The sequence below is a fragment of the Arachis duranensis genome, chromosome 10, assembly GCF_000817695.3.
Source record: "Arachis duranensis cultivar V14167 chromosome 10, aradu.V14167.gnm2.J7QH, whole genome shotgun sequence".
Taxonomy (NCBI): Eukaryota; Viridiplantae; Streptophyta; class Magnoliopsida; order Fabales; family Fabaceae; genus Arachis; species Arachis duranensis.
Genome location: NC_029781.3, coordinates 23,290,450 through 23,300,200, shown reverse-complemented (window position 1 = coordinate 23,300,200; position 9,751 = coordinate 23,290,450).

Genomic DNA, 9,751 nt, shown 5'->3' with positions numbered 1-9,751 from the left:
TCATACAGGATAATGGAGAGATTGAACATGATGTAAATCATAGGATCCAAGCAGGTTGGTCAAAATGGCGGAGTGCATCTGGTTTTATATGCGACAAAAAAGTGCCTTTAAAACTTAAAGGTAAATTCTATTGCACCGCTATAAGACCGGCTATGCTTTATGGTACGGAGTGTTGGGCGGCTAAAGGAGAGCACGAACATAAGCTGAGTGTGGCAGAGATGAAGATGTTGAGATGGATGAGTGGTCACACGCGATTGGATAAAATAAGGAATGAAGATATAAGGGAGAGAGTTGGAATAGCACCCATTGTGGAAAAGATGGTTGAATCGCGTCTCAGGTGGTTTGGACATGTGAGAAGAAGACCGATAGAACATCCAGTCAGGAGGGTGGATGAGATGGAAGATGGACAAAGGGCGAAAGGCAGAGGAAGACCTAAGAAGACCATCCATGAGGTGGTCAAACGAGATCTACATGTAAACGGTTTCTCTGTAGACATGATACATGACAGAGCACAATGGCGTCGTTTGATTCATGTAGCCGACCCCACTTAGTGGGATAAGGCTTTGTTGTTGTTTGTTGTTGTTGTTGTTTTATAATAGTATGTACTAATCAAAAAGTCTTTTCAAATTATGAGTTTGGTTCTTACTAACAATATTGTTTGAAGGTAATTGAGTTAGATCTTGAATATGAAATTCTCAATTACATTTGATAGTATTTTGAACCTTAAATGTACTCCATTCTTCTATTATGAATGATTATAGATGAAATGACATTTGAATAAAAATTTACTACATTTTACTGTGAAATTCAGCTGAAATTAAGTTTCAAAGAAATATTGTATTCCATAATCATAAATAAAGCCAAAATCTCTTTTCCATAATATATAATCGTAAAAAGTTTATTAAATGTATGCTTTTTCTTCTTAGATGTGTGTTATAAAGGCCAATGTAATTGAAGTTTTAACTCATTTCTCTCAAAGTTTAGTTCTTCTATAGTTATTTTTTTAACTAACAAAGAACTATCTATTTTAGTTGCTAAATACATAAGAAGATAGTCTTTTAGGATATGTTTAGAGCAGAAATTGAGATTGATAGAGAGCGAAATTGAGACTAAATTAAATCTTTGTATTGTATTATTGTAAAGTGTATAAAATTGGATTATATCTTAGTATCATGTTTGATTTAGATAAAAATAGAGACTTAAATAAGTGAAATTATTAAAATACCCCTGCTAATTAAAAGAATTCCTAATCCCTCTTCTTCATAACAATCAAAATTAGCCTCACTATCGGTCTAGAGGAGGGATACTATTAAAGAGGTAAAGAAAGATATTACTGCTGTTAAACTATTGGTCAAGAGGGACGAAGTGAAGGAGACATAAAGTAGAGACAAGGAGAAAGAAGGGATGAGCTTGTCAGAGAAAGAGAGAAGAGGAGAGAAAGATAGAGCAATAAGTTGTTAAGAAAGACTCGCAATAAGTTGTTAAGTGATCGAACAACGTGAGATAATAATATTGTATTGACATGTTTAAATGCATGTCAGATTATTAAGATTTTCGCAATAATAAAGTCGATTAATCGGATTTCCGCTTGATAACAAGTGAGTTTAAAACCTTGAGTGAGTTAGTTGAAAGTCAAAGTTAATGGTTGAACGTAGATCAAGATGAGAGTTTGAAAGGAATGAAAGTTGAGGAGTTTTTCATATAAGATAGAGTGATGGGGATGATGTTAGATATTCGAGTGAACTTGAAATGGAGTGATAAGTGACTTGGAAAACAATGAAGTTTTTTTTTGGTTTGTTAAACGAATAAGGACGTGTGAATGCCGACCATAATAACTTACACGAACCTATCAAGCCCGTTTTAAAATTTTTAGCACCTCATCATATCTTCTTCACCTGTTTTATATCAAGTTGAAACTATGTAATTTTTATATATCTCATCAATTTGTTTGGAGATCATCGTGGTTGTTACCGTTGTTGAAAATCAACAATAAAAGAGGAATTGTCGGGTTTAATTTTTGGATTTTGACTAAGGTAGGGGTTGATTAAATATGCTTTAAACTTTGAATACCTGACAACTTTAGTATAACAAGTTTAGTAGATTAATGCAAATAAATGAATGCCTGTAATGTACATGATTTTCTGCTGTGGTTGAATATGTGACTGTTTGTGTTATTGATTGGTTGATTTCTAAATTCTGTCGAAGCTGATTGAATAAGTTATGACGTTTGCAATAATTATGACTATACTAGACAATAATTTTGAATTTGGAACGAAATTTAGAATACTTGACTATGTCGATTATGGCATTGGATTGATTTTAAATGTTATTGTTGGCTATGGAAGCTAGTTGAGGTTGAATTGAAAGAATCCGTAAATGGTGGTAAACTCTAGTTTTTAAAGAAGGTTCTGCCAAAATTTTTGTAAAAAATTGAAAAGTTTTGGAAATCTTGGTTAAAAGAAAGAGTTTGGTTTGATTAATTTTTTCAAAAGAGATATGTCTTGAAAATCTTTAAGGATTTTAAAATAATTAAAATATTGGATTTGAGAATAAATACTTTTAGGGTTTTCAATTAGGATTTTCAATTTTTAACTAGTATGACTTTGAACCTTGTTAAAAAGTTTTAAAGCTAGAAATGGTTTTGAAATTGGTTTGAAAAATCTGGCTTAAATGAATTGCTTTAAATGAAAAATGAGTTCTATGATTTTATTAAATCGTGAAATTGGTTTATGATTTAACTTATTTAATTTTGAATAACAAAAAAAATTTATTTACTTAATTAAAGTTTTAAAAAGGTAAATTACTTTATCAATCTACGAGTTTGATTTAGGAAGTGTGAAAGGAGATAGTATTAATAGAATTAGGTAATGGAGTTGAAAAAAAGGGATATACTTGAAGAAAGATTAAATGTTAATTTATTAGAGTTATGAGATAACATGTGAGGACTTTGGGAGTATTAAATTGAAATTGAGGATTATAGAAGTTTGGCTTGTCAATCTATAAAGTGATTAATTAGAAAAATGATTTAATGAGGTTGAATGGAATAGACCGTGTTTGAGTTAAAATGAGGTTGATTACAAATGATTATGTTCTATTTGAGTTGGTATGCAACCTTGATCTCGAGTCTAGGGTGTCGTATTAGAGACCTCATACCCGCAAGCCGTATGTAACGGCCTAAGCCTAACCTGTTAAGCATTGGAGTGTGCGGAGTAGGAAGCAGAGTGGAGTTTATGATTATGATGAGAATTATGTCTAGTATGAGGTCATTGATGAGAAGTGAGATTAATATGAAGTTTATAATAAAAACTTGATTAAGTTGAGATATGTGCAAGAGATTGTGATTGAGGATGATGATTATGTCATTAATGATGTGATTAGTGACGATTATGGTAAATGATAAATCTGATGATGAGATTGATGATGACTGAGTATGGCTAAATTGGCAAAGTTTGGGTGTTATCCCGCTTGCGTAATGAATTAAATTTGATTGAGATTGAAATCACCTGGGTAGATGCAAGAATTGTGGTTTTGTCTCGCTTGCTCTGGGTTGGTAATTGAGATATTTGAGTCGTGGGTCTTCTTGGGTAGATACAGTGGTTCGTCCCATTTGATCCAGGATGAGACTTGAGACTTTGTTGACCCTCCGTCGCAAGATATGGTTGGACACTTATACCTTTCTGAATAATTCCTTCTTGAGATGTGAATTCCTCTTGGGGATGCGCGCATTGATGGACTGTCCAGGGTTCGCTGCCGGACATGTCGGATTTGGCTGTATAACTGACAGATGAGATTATTAGCCATAGGACAGACATGCATCATTTGTCTTTGTGTGTATTATTTAGGTGTGCATCTTGTATTTGGTTTTCCTATTTGAATAATTGCATCTATCTGCTATTTGATCTAATTGCTCTGTTTGTACTCTTTATTTGTGTATTCTTTGTATTATTTTGTCTGTGTTTGAAAACTGAGAGATCCTTCATACTGGCGGTGGTAACGCTGGGGGGTTGTTTCTGATGTAGTGATAGAGGTTGAGGCCGATTGGATTTGGTATTGTCCTGATACTCTAGTTTACATATTGGATGGATAGGAATAACCGATGTAAGTTTGTTGGGTAGGAAGCCATTAGGCACACCTTTGGCCTTTTCCCTTGCTAAATGATTTACTTTACGGATTTGTAAACTAAAGAAGATTCATAATGACATTTTCAAAGTAATATTTTTCACAGGATTTTTCCAAAGGGTTATTTAAAAGATAAACAATTTTTATAATAGAATTCTTTCTATTTGCAGGGATCTCTTTGCTTTGATGGTATTTCCTTCCCTACTGAGAATGTGTGATTTGTTCTCATCCTTTTTTTATATCCAACATTTCAGTGACAAGTTCAAGAAGTTTTGGCGCGAAGCCGTGGCTGAACTACAATGCTTTATACACACACACACACACACACACACATTTGTACTTTCTATTTTTAGTTTAGTTGAGATTTTTTCCCTCGTCGCATGTCATTTTAAGTTTTAGAGGGGTAGGACTTGTATTTGAGGATTGATGCGGTATTTTATAACCCACAAACTAACCGGCAAGTGCACCGGGTCGTACCAAGTAATACCTTACATGAGTAAGGGTTGATCCCAGGAGGATTGATGGATCAAGCAACAATGATTGATTGATTGGCTTAGTTAGGCAAGCAGAAAAGGGTTTTGAGATATTCAAAAGGTTTAAGTTTGAACTCAGAATATCAAAAGGATAGACAAATAAATAAGTTAGGAATAAAATATTGAGAAGGCAGTTAAGGTTTCATAGTTATCTATTTTTCCGGATTTACTTTTCTTACTAACTATTTTAATTATGTAGGATTTAATTTATGGCAAACTATATGTGACTAGACCCTAATTCCTTAGACCTTTCTAGTCTCCTCTAAAATTCATTAACTGCCAATTCCTTGGTCAATTAATTCCAATTAGAAGCTACATGATCAAATTCCAATTTATATGCCACAAAAACTCTAATTACCCAAAAATAAAAGGATTATATGTCACGTATCCCGTTAAATCTAGATAATTAAAATTTAGGAGAATATGTTATCAAGCTGTTGTTCAAGTAAAGAGCTTTTTCAAGTTTTACAAGAACCCAAATAGAAAGAGGGTCATACTTCCGTTCCACCCAAATTCATAAAATAAAGAGCGAAAATAATTTTTAAATTATAAATCCATACATAAATCAAAATAGAAAAAGTAATAAAATCAATCCATACAAATAGACAGAGCTCCTAACCTTAACAGTGGAGGATTAGTTGCTCATGGAATGTGGAATGTAAATTTGTATAGAATTCCCTAATGGAATCCCCCTCTGGTGGAACCTCCTCAATAAAAGAGAAGTCTCCTATTTTTATAACTAATCCTAATTAATTTAAAATCTAATATCTAAAATTAAGATAATATGTTTTCCTATTTTAAAATCAAATTTGAATTTAAATCAGAATTAACTAACTACTCCGCGTCTTGTAACGTGGGGACCACTTGGCTTCACTGGATCTGCGCCTAACTTGGGTGCTAAAATGGGGCCCAGAAATCACCCCCAGCAGTTTATGCATTTTCTGCATGTGGCGCATGTCACGTGTACGCGTCAGTCATGCGTACGCGTCGATGGTCTTTTTCGCAAGTCACGCGGACGCGTCGGTCACGCGCACGCGTCGCTGTACAATTCTTCAAATCACGTGTACGCGTCAGTCACGTGCACGCGTCGCCGTGGAAAGCTCCAAATCACGCGTACGTGTCAGTCATGCGTACACGTCGCTCCTCGCTGCCATCTCATTTTGTTCTTGTGTTGCAGAAACTCCATCAAATCCAGCCGAATGCTACCTAAAATAAACAAAATTGCAAAAGACTCAAAGTAGCATCCATATTAGCTAAAAGATAATTAATTCTTTATTAAATTCAACAAATTATATGCAAATTCATTAGGAAAAGATAGAAAAGATGCTCACGCATCACAACACCAAACTTGAATTGTTGCTTGTCCTCAAGCAACCAAAACTAATATAGGCTTAGGGTGTGAATTTGCATGAGAATGAGAGTTCGATTAAGCTCATGTCTCTTCTTATAGTGGGGTTTACAACTGCAATCCTGAATAGTTTTGGGATCCCACTCTCCTTTAAATCAGAAGGATGTCACTGTCATCTGGAATTAGAATCCGGATAATATTATGAATTTTCTGATCTTTTGTAACTCAATTTAATCCTTGAACACATCAATTTTTTTTTTGGTGCTTTGCACCTTGAGCCTAGCCATAACTTTAAATGTTTTGTCTCAAACTTTACTTGACACAGAAATACCACAAGCACTTAACTGGGGAACTCTCTTTAAGTTCTAAATATTATTATTTTTTAATTAATTTTTTTAATTTTTTTATTTTTTTATCCCCAGACAGTAGTGCTCAAAGCCTTTGGTGTACTCTGCAATTGATCTCGACTCTAAATGTTTTGTCTCAAGGATTACTTGACACAAGAACACCACAAGTATGTGACTAGGGAAACAACTCTTTGAGCTTTTAATCATGTCTGACCTCCCTAGTCATTGATGCTCAGAGCCTTGGACCTTGCTTTTATTTTTCGTTTGCTATTTCTTTTGCTTCAAGGATTAAACTTTCATTAATTTCAGAGAAATAATAATTCTCTAAATTTCTGTTCCTTGTACATCAACATTCTTTGATTCAAATTTAAATATGCACTGTTTATATCATTGAAGGACGAATTTCCTATCGGTAAAGAAATATAAAAATGTGATCGCGTTGTAAGTATAGCTTCTAAACCAACAAAAAATCCTTCTTTACAAATGTTTGGTTGTCACAAGTAACAAATCCAATAAAATTTATAAATCGAAGTATTCAAACCTCGGGTCGTCTTCTCAAGGAATTGCAGGGAAGTATGAATTATTATTGGTTATGGAAAACAGTATTTTGGGTTTTGAAAAGGTTTTGAATAAGAGAAAATAAATTGTAGGAATTAATAGATTAATAACTAAGAAAAGCTCTTGGCAAGGTATGAAAATCAGAATTCCTATCCTAGTTATCTATCCGATGTGGTGAGAATTGGGTTTTAATCCCACTTAGTTATCCCTTATTAAATAAAGAAAAGTCAAGTAGACTAATTAAATTGATCCTTGAGTTTCAGTGAAATTTTAGAGCGATCCAAATTAATTAGTAATTGCCAATTTCAACCACTGCTGAGTTTGATAACTCAAGTATTACCAATTAATTAACCAAAGACAAAACAAGAAAATAAATCATAAACAGAGCAAAACAATCATGAGTCTGCAATACCTCAAATTATATCAACTAAGAAAATCCTAACATGAATGGTTCATAAGCCAATTGGGCAACATCAATCAAATACACATAAAAGCATCAGAGTAAATAAAAATAAAAGAGAAAAATATAATATTGAACCTGGTATGAAGAAACAATCCTAATGACTAAAAGAAATCCTAAAGCCTAAAGTAAATCCTAATCCTAAGAGAGAGGAGAGAACCTCTCTCTCTAAAAACTACATCTAAATCCTAAAACTCTCTCTGAATGTATGTTGTATCCCCCCTCGTATGTCGTGTGTCTTGGTGAATGGATGGATTCCTCCATTTATAGCCCTTTAATATGTGTTCTTTGGGCTTGGATCTGGACCAAAAAGGGCCTAGAAGTCATTGGAGCCGACTTCTGCAAATTCTGCAGATCGCGCTTGTCACGCGTCTGCGTGGGTCACGCGGTCGTGTCATCTGGAGTGTTGCTCTTCCACGTGGTCGCGTCAGTCATGCGTCCGTGTCAGTTGTGTTTCGCAAGTCATGCGTTCGCGTCATTTATGCGCTCGCGTCGATGCCAATTTACGCAGAGCACGCGTTCGCGTCGTCCATGCGGACGCGTCGCTACCAGTTTCTCCAAAAACTCCGTTTTGCACTTTCCTTCCATTTTTGTATGTTTTCTTTCCATCCTTTAAGTCATTCCTACCCTATAAAACCTGAAAGTACTCAACACACAAATCACGGCATCGAATGGTAATAAAAGATAATGAAATTTAATATTTTTAAAGCCTAGGAAACATGTTTTCTCATATATCACAAAACAAGGAAGGAATAGTAAAACCATGCAATTTACATGAATAAGTGGGTGAAGAGTTGATAAAAACACTCAATTTAAGTACAAGATAAATCATAAAATAGGGGTTTATCAACCTCCCCACACTTAAACAATAGCATGTCCTCATGCTAAATCCAAGAGAAAAGAGTAAAGGTAAAATGGTGGTATCATATGTAATGCAATCTATTCTAAATGCAACTACCTAAATGAGTCATGCAACTCTAGTTATTATTCACCTATATATAAATCATACATGTAGTTAAATTAATTCATATCTTCAAGGAATCATATATGTACAATTAGGGCCAAATCATATTAAAGCACAGTTACAATTGAGTTGAGTTAAGATAGTTCACAACTTGCAAGAAAATTAATAATTAAACATGGACATATGAGAATGAGCTATTGAACCCTCACTAGTTTTCGTGTTCACTCTCTAATCACTCAGTGTTTGGGGTTAATCACTCTCTTCTCTTCTAGTCATGCTTTCTAAACTTTGTTTTTCATCTAACCAATAAACAAATATGGAATATAAACATACAAAAATCATGAGGTCTTTTCTTAGGTTGTAATGGGGCTGAGGTGAGGGTAAGGATGTATATATAAGGCTAAGTGAGCTAACAAATTGAATCCTTGACTAATTTAAGATCTCATCTAACATATACATATTTGATATAATTTCATAATTTTTCACCTAGCTACCCAATTTTCCCACTTGTGTGTTACTGGTGGACGAAATTGTGATCACTATTCTTTGATTTGCATTCATTGCAAAATTGTGGAGTTTAGGTATTTGGCACGAGTGGACACAACTCCGTTCAACTAACCAGCAAGTGTACTGGGTCGTCCAAGTAATAAACCTTACGTGAGTAAGGGTCGATCCCACAGAGATTGTTGGTATGAAGCAAGCTATGGTCACCTTGTAAATCTCAGTTAGGTAGATTAAAGGGTAATTGTGATTATTGGAATAAATAATAAATAAAAAGGAATAATAAAAAGGATAAGAATACTTATGCAGATTCATTGGTGGGAATTTCAGATAAGCGGATGGAGATGCTGTAGAGCTCAAGGACGCCTGCTCTCCTACTGCTTCTACTCAATTCTTCTTACTCCTTTCCATGGCAGACTTTGTATAGGGGTTCACCATCAGCGGTGGCTACTTTCAATCCTCTCGGGAAAATGATCCTCTGCGGCTGTCACTCGCATGGCTAATCGTCTGGAGGCATCACCTGGCCGAAGGCTACATCCCATCCTCGCAGTGAAAACTAATGCTCACGCACTCTGTCACAGTACGGCCACAGACAAGGTGAGACTTTCCGGATCCTCATAAATGCCGCCATCTATCTAGCTTATACCACGAAGATTCTGTTGGGGAATCTAAGAGATACACATTCAAGCTCGGTTGCATATAGAACGGAAGTGGTTGTCAATCACGTGCGTTCATAAGTGAGAATGATAATGATCGTCACTTTCATCATTACACTCATTATGTTCTTGGGTGCGAATGAATATCTTGGAATAAGAATAAGAGAGATTTGAATAAAAGAAAATAGAACTTCATTAATACTTGAGGTACAGCAGAGCTCCACATCCTTAATCTATGGTGTGCAGAAACTCCACCGTTGAAAAC